Genomic DNA, 7,389 nt, shown 5'->3' with positions numbered 1-7,389 from the left:
TGAATGCATTTGACTTTCATTTCATTTAATAAGCTTTGTTTGAATGTGTTTGACTTTCATTTGACCCAATTACCTTTATTGAATGCATTAGACTTTCATTCTATTTAATAAATCTCTTTTTTGTATCTATTGAAAACAAGTTGTCTTTCATCAAATTTTGTCTTGTTTCCATATATCCAAAAATTCTGACAACTAATTTTTTATTTATAGCAATTTGGAAACAAATTGAGGAAACAAATTTTTGAATTGTTCCTATTAGAAATTAACCGTCTTACTAATTGTTTCATTTGACTTTCATTTAATTCAAAAAGCGTTGTTGAATGTGTTTGACTTTCAATTGACTCCATCAGCTTTGTTGAATGCATTTGACTTTCTTTTTATTCAAAAAGCTTTGTTTGAATGTCTTTGACTTTCATTTGAGTCAAAAAGCTATGTTGAATGCATTTGACTTTCATTTCATTTAAAAAAGCTTTGTTTGAATGTGTTTGACTTTCATTTGACTCAATTATCATTGTTGAATGCATTTGACTTTCATTTGATTCAAAAAGCTTTGTTTGAATGTATTTGACTTTCATTTGAGTCAATTAGCTTTGTTGCATTCATTTAACTTTCATTTGATTCGAAAAGTTTTGTTTGAATGTGTTTTACTTTCATTCGACTCAATTATCTTTATTGAATGCATTTAACTTTCATTTGATTCGAAAAGTTTTGTTTGAATGTGTTTTACTTTCATTCGACTCAATTATCTTTATTGAATGCATTTGACTTTCATATGATTCAAAAAGCTTTGTTTGATGTGTTTGACTTTCTTTTGAGTCAAAAAACATTGTTGAATGCATTTAATTTTCATTTGACTCAAAAAGCTTTATTTGAATGTGTTTGGCTTTCATTTGACTTAATTATCTTTGTTGAATGAATTTTACTTTCATTTTGTTCAAAAAGCTATGTTTGAATGTGTTTAACTTTCAATTAACTCAATTAGCTTTGTTAAATGCATTTGACTTTCATTTGATTCAAAAAGCTTTGTTTGAATGTGTTTGACTTTCATTTGACTCAAACATCTTTGTTGAATGCATTTGACTTTCATTAAATTCAAAAAGCTTTGTTTGAATGTGTTTGACTTTCATTTGACTCAATTAGTTTTGTTAAATGCATTTGACTTTCATTTGATTCAAAAAGCTTTTTTTGAATGTGTTTGACTTTCATTTGTCTCAATTATCTTTGTTGAATGCATTTGACTATCAATAAATTCAAAAACCTTTGTTTGAAATTGTTTGACTTTCATTTGACTCAATTAGTTTTGTTGAATGCATTTTACTTTCATTTGATTCAAAAAGCTTTGTTTGAATGTGTTTGATTTTCATTTGACTCAATTATCTTTGTTGAATGCATTTGACTTTCATTAAAGTCAAAAAGCTTTGTTTTAATCTGTTTGACTTTCATTTGACTCAATCAGCTTTGTTGAATGTATTTTACTTTCATTTGATTCAAAAAGCTTTGTTTGAATGTCTTTGATTTTTATTTGACTCAATTATGTTTGTTGAATTTATTTGACTTTCATTTGATTTAAAAAGCTTTGTTTGAATGTATTTGACTTTCATTTGAGTCAATTAGCTTTGTTGCATGCATTTAACTTTCATTTGATTCGAAAAATTTGTTTGAATGTGTTTTACTTTCATTCGACTCAATTATCTTTATTGAATGCATTTGACTTTCATATGATTCAAAAAGCTTTGTTTGATGTGTTTGACTTTCATTTGAGTCAAAAAACATTGTTGAATGCATTTAATTTTCATTTGACTCAAAAAGCTTTATTTGAATGTGTTTGGCTTTCATTTGACTTAATTATCTTTGTTGAATGAATTTTACTTTCATTTTGTTCAAAAAGCTATGTTTGAACGTGTTTAACTTTCAATTAACTCAATTAGCTTTGTTAAATGCATTTGACTTTCATTTGATTCAAAAAGCTTTGTTTGAATGTGTTTGACTTTCATTTGACTAAAACATCTTTGTTGAATGCATTTGACTTTCATTAAATTCAAAAAGCTTTGTTTGAATGTGTTTGACTTTCATTTGACTCAATTAGTTTTGTTGAATGCATTTGACTTTCATTTGATTCAAAAAGCTTTGTTTGAATGTGTTTGATTTTCATTTGTCTCAATTATCTTTGTTGAATGCATTTCACTTTCAATAAATTCAAAAAGCTTTGTTTGAAATTGTTTGACTTTCATTTGACTCAATTAGTTTTGTTGAATGCATTTTACTTTCTTTTGATTCAAAAAGCTTTGTTTGAATATGTTTGATTTTCATTTGACTCAATTATCTTTGTTGAATGCATTTGACTTTCATTAAAGTCAAAAAGCTTTGTTTTAATGTGTTTGACTTTCATTTGACTCAATCAGCTTTGTTGAATGTATTTTACTTTCATTTGATTCAAAAAGCTTTGTTTGATGTGTTTGAATTTCATTTAAGTCAAAAAACTTTGTTGATTGCATTTAATTTTCATTTGACTGAAAAAGTTTTATTTAAATGTGTTTGACTTTCATTTGACTTAATTATCTTTGTTGAATGAATTTTACTTTTATTTGGTTCAAAAAGCTTTGTTTGAATGTGTTTGACATTCATTGGATTCAAAAAGCTTTGTATGAATGTGTTTGACTTTCATTTGACTCAATTATCATTGTTGAATGCATTAGACATTTATTTAATTCAAAAAGCATTGTTTGAATGTGTTTGACTTTGATTTGACTCAATTAGCTTTGTTGAATGTATTTGATTTTCACTTGATTTCAAAAGCTTTGTTTGAATGTGTTTTACTTTCATTTGGCTCAAAATGCTTTGTTGAATGAGTTTGACTTTCATTTGACTCAATTAGCTTTGTTGAATGCATTTGACTTTCTTTTGATTAAAAAAGCATTGTTAGAATGTGTTTGACTTTCATTTGAATCATTTAACTATGATGAATGCATTTGACTTAGATTTGATTCCAAAAACTTTGTATGAATATGTTTGACTCTTATTTGATTAAAAGCTTTGTTGAATGAGTTTGAATTTTATTTGACTCAATTAGCTTTGTTGAATGCATTGGACTTTCAATTGATTCAAAAAACTTTGTATGAATGTGTTTGACCTTCATTTGACTCGATTAACTTCGTTGAATGTATTTGATTTTCACTTGATTTTAAAAGCTTTGTTTGAATGTGTTTGACTTTCATTTGGCTCAAAATGCTTTGTTGAATGAGTTTGACTTTCATTTGACTCAATTAGCTTTGTTGAATGCATTTGACTTTCTTTTGATTAAAAAAGCATTGTTAGAATGTGTTTGATTTTCATTTGACTCTATTAACTATGATGAATGCATTTGACTTTGATTTGATTCCAAAATCTTTGTATAAATGTGTTTGACATTTATTTGACTCAATTATCCTTGTTGACTGCATTTGACTTTGATTTGATTTAAAAAGCTTAGTTTGAATGTGTTTGACTTTCATTTAACTCAATTATCTTTGTTGAATGCATTTGTCTTTATTTGATTCAAAAAGCTTTGTTTGAATGAGTTTGACTTTCATTTGACTCTATAATCTTTGTTGAATTCATTTGACTTTTATTTGGTTCAAAAAACGTTATTGAATGTGTTTGCTTTTCATTTGACTCATTTAGCTTTGTTGAATGCATTTAACTTTTATTTGATGCAAAAAGCTTTGTATGAATGTGTTTGACTTTCATTTGACCCAATTACCTTTGTTGAATGCATTTGACTTTCATTTTATTTAATAAATCTCTTTTTTCTTGCTATTGAAAACAAGTTGTCGTTCTAGTTGTTGCTAGATTTCATCAAATTTTGTGTTGTTTCCATATATCAAAAAATTCAGTGATGAGTGACATTTTTGGCACTCATTTGGTTCCTTTTTGGATGATTTTTATTTCTTTTTATCTTTCTTTTCTTTAGTTTCCCTTAGTTTTATTCTTGGTTTCTTCATTTCATGCTTTTTGTAGTTAGTTTCTCTATTTGGTGCTTTTTCTCGTTTACTTGCTATTTTTCGCTTTTTACTTGCTTTTTATCCTTTGATTGTAGGTTGTGATTGATTGTCCAAGGATTCCCGGGCTTCCTCTCCATAGTTTTCCGTTGATTTTCATGCCTAAAGCTTGTACAAGAAGTTTCAAGTCAATGTGAGGTTCAAGGAGCATGCTTCAAGGTCTTGTTTATTCCTTCCTCATGGCTTCTATTATTCAAGAAATTCAAGGAAGTTCCTGCCTACCTTGTCCTCCATCATCATCATCTAGGATGCGTGCACCTCTTGAGCAAGGGCAAAGAAGAAAGGAGGAAGCAACAGGTGCGTGCGGGCGCACCTTCCTGGGTGTGCTCCCGTGCGCACCATTCTCTCTCCTTCGAGCGCCCGCACCGACGTGGGTCTATTTTTGGACGTCTTTCCCTACTTCCTCTTGGGATTGTTAGTTATTTCTTTCCATATATAGAGAGAAGAGGAGATCTTCAAGAGAGAGGAGATTAGATTAGATTCTAGAAAGAGAAAACATTAGTTCTTAGCATTTTTAGAGAGAGAAAGTGTGGGCTTGATGATTGATGATTGAAGATTGTTTCATTTGATTTGATTTCTATCAAGTTTGTAAGAATTCTTTACTCTTTAATGCAATTCAATGTTTGATTTCATGAGTATTGTTGTTTGATCTGGTTGATTGATTTGATTGAATTTGTTGGTTTCAATTTGATTTCAATTGATGAATTTGGGAATGATGATTAGTTTAGCTTTGATTTTGTTGTTCTTAATGGATTGTGAGTGGTTTATTTGCTAGGGTAGTGGTGAAGCATGTATTGATGATCAATTGAGATTAATTTGGGGGAAATTGATTGAGTAGATAATGTGATTAAATTAGTTGATTGATTTTGTGCATGTGTGTGCTTGATTAGGCTTGATCACCCTTGTTATTCACACTAGATTGCATTGTGAGTTCGCATTGATACGGACCATTGATTTGTGGCTTACATTTACTTGATTGAGATATCTTGTGATGTTTCCTACCTAGTGTTTGATGTAGTTGACGCTAATTAGACCTCTAGGAGAATAGCTTGATGTACTCTCTTGGTTGCAATTTCGGTTTTCCCTCACATTGCTTGACTTGATTGGTAAATTCCCCAAGTTGATTGAACTTCATCGTTGATGCATGTGGATCCATTCCCCTAGTGCCTTAGCATTCATTTAGTACAAGCCTTTTGCATCGCCTAGCTTAGCCTTAGTTTCTACCATAAACCCCTTCTAGATTTCGGAATAGCTTAATTTTGGCATCGTGCATTTGACCTCCATTCCTTTGGGTTCGACCTTGACTTACCGCTACACTAAATAGGGGTTTGTTAAGTTACAAATTTTGTTTGATTGGGTGGGGTGGTAGCCCAACGACCTACCGTTCTCCTCCCCATCAAAATGGCGCCGTTGCCGGGGAATGGTGCTTTGAATGCATGTTGTTGTTGAGTCTATTCCACTCTATTTGCAAAATACAAAAAGATTTTACACTTAGGCTACACTTGTAGCCGTGCTACTAATATTGTCTTTGAGTTTTGTGTGTATAGATCCCAAGTCATGGGAGGTAATTCAAGAGTTACCTTGAAAGAGCTTGGAGTGCCTGGGGCATATAGGTATGAGAGCGCCATAGCTCCACCTATAACACCGGAGAATGACTTTGAAATTCGGCCGGCAATGATCACCCTAATTGAGAGGAGACAATATAGTGGGGCAAAGAATGAGAGCCCATTGAACCATCTTAAGGAGTTTGAAAAATATTGTAACACAATCAAGATTAATGGAGTGTCTCAAGAATTCATCCGCCTTAAGTTGTTCCCTTTCTCCCTCATAGGAAGGTCTTTGGAATGGCTAGATAAAGAGATGAAGCCCAATTCATTGAAAACTTGGGATGATGTCACCAAAGCTTTCTTGTTCCGTTTCTATCCTCAAAAGAAAACGGCGGAGGCAAGAGCTTTGATTCAAGGGTTTAAGCAAAAGCCTAATGAAAGCCTTTATGAAGCATGGGAAAGATTCAAGGATTATCAAAGGGAGTGTCCACACCATGGGATTCCTACCTATCAAATCATACATATCTTTTATGGTGGGTTGAGTTCTCATGGGAGAGCAAATTTGGATGCCGGAGCCGGAGGCCCAATCATGAACAAGACGGAAGAAGAAGTGGTTGATGCTATTGATGAAGTAGCTCGTCATTATATGAATTGGCAAGAAGTGGAAAGAGAACCAACAAGCAAGGGTTACTCGATTGAACAACTTAGTGTCATCAATGATTTGACCATTTTGATTGCGGATTTGGGGAAAGAAGTTATGTCTCTCAAGGAAAAGCTTGAGAAGCCTCCTTCCCAAGCTCCAATTCTTCCCTCCCAAATTAAGGGGAGAGGTACATCTTCTCACTCTAACTCCAATCTTTCTACTTGTTGCATGATTGTGGAATGTTGGCCATGTCAATTATGTGGAATGAATGATCATAATGCTTCTATGTGCCCAAATGTTCCTTGTAGTGAATGTGATGGAAGTGAAATGGAACATATGAATTATGTCAATAATCATGCTTGTGAACCTAGAAATGATGTTCAAAGGAATATTGGAAATAGGAATTATCATATGAATCATGATGATTATAACCAAAATGGAGGTTATAGAAATCATGAATGCCAAGAGATTCATGGTAACTATAACCATCATGGTTGTAATGGTCATGGTCATGGCTATAGACATGGGGATCATAACCAAGGTTATGATAACTATGGTCAACAAAGGAGCCAAAATGAAACTAGGGGTAATTGGAATAATCAAGCTAGGGGATATTTTCAAGCAAGTTTTCAAGATGGTTCCCCAATTGATTTAGTTCCAAATGCTCAAAGTTTAAATAATAATTCCCATGACCAATCATTTTCTTCTAGGGAATTTTTGGAAAGTGTCATTGAGAAACAAGCCAAAACTTTGGAAATGTGTATGGTTTTGAATGAAGAGAAGTTTAATTACATGTTGGCTTATAACAAAGATTTGAGTGAAAAACTTTCTCAATTGACTAGTATATTCAAGGAATATGCAAACTCTTCTTCATTGACTCCACCTAGCTTAGATTCTAGGAACCCTATGGATGCCATTGTTACTAGAAGTGGTAAGGTCCTTGAGGGAGGTGTGCCTAAGAAGAGTGTTGCTAATGAGAGAACTAGTAAGAATGCCATTGAAATTGAAGGTGATGAATGCCCCTTGAGCGAAAATGTTGGTGAGGAACAAGTAGAGAAGGTGATAGAGAAAGAGAGAGAGGTTTGCAAACAAAGGCTCCCCTATCCTCAAAGATATAATAGATATAAGTTGGATGAGCAATTTGGGAAATTTGTAGAGATGC

The 7,389-nt window shown here is 32.3% G+C and overlaps 1 non-coding gene across 1 annotated transcript; it reads right to left on the bottom strand.

The window, feature by feature from the left end:
* Positions 1 to 5,979: 5,979 nt before the first annotated feature.
* LOC145606496 (small nucleolar RNA R71) lies at positions 5,980 to 6,085 on the bottom strand. The gene has a single exon (XR_014105357.1). It is a non-coding gene; the product is annotated as a small nucleolar RNA R71 (small nucleolar RNA).
* Between the last annotated feature and the right edge of the window lie 1,304 nt (positions 6,086 to 7,389).

Source organism: Chenopodium album, chromosome 22 (assembly GCF_948465745.1).
Source record: "Chenopodium album chromosome 22, dcCheAlbu1.1, whole genome shotgun sequence".
Lineage (NCBI taxonomy): Eukaryota > Viridiplantae > Streptophyta > Magnoliopsida > Caryophyllales > Amaranthaceae > Chenopodium > Chenopodium album.
Note: the sequence above shows the minus strand (reverse complement) of the source record. Positions and strands in the feature narration are given on the sequence as shown.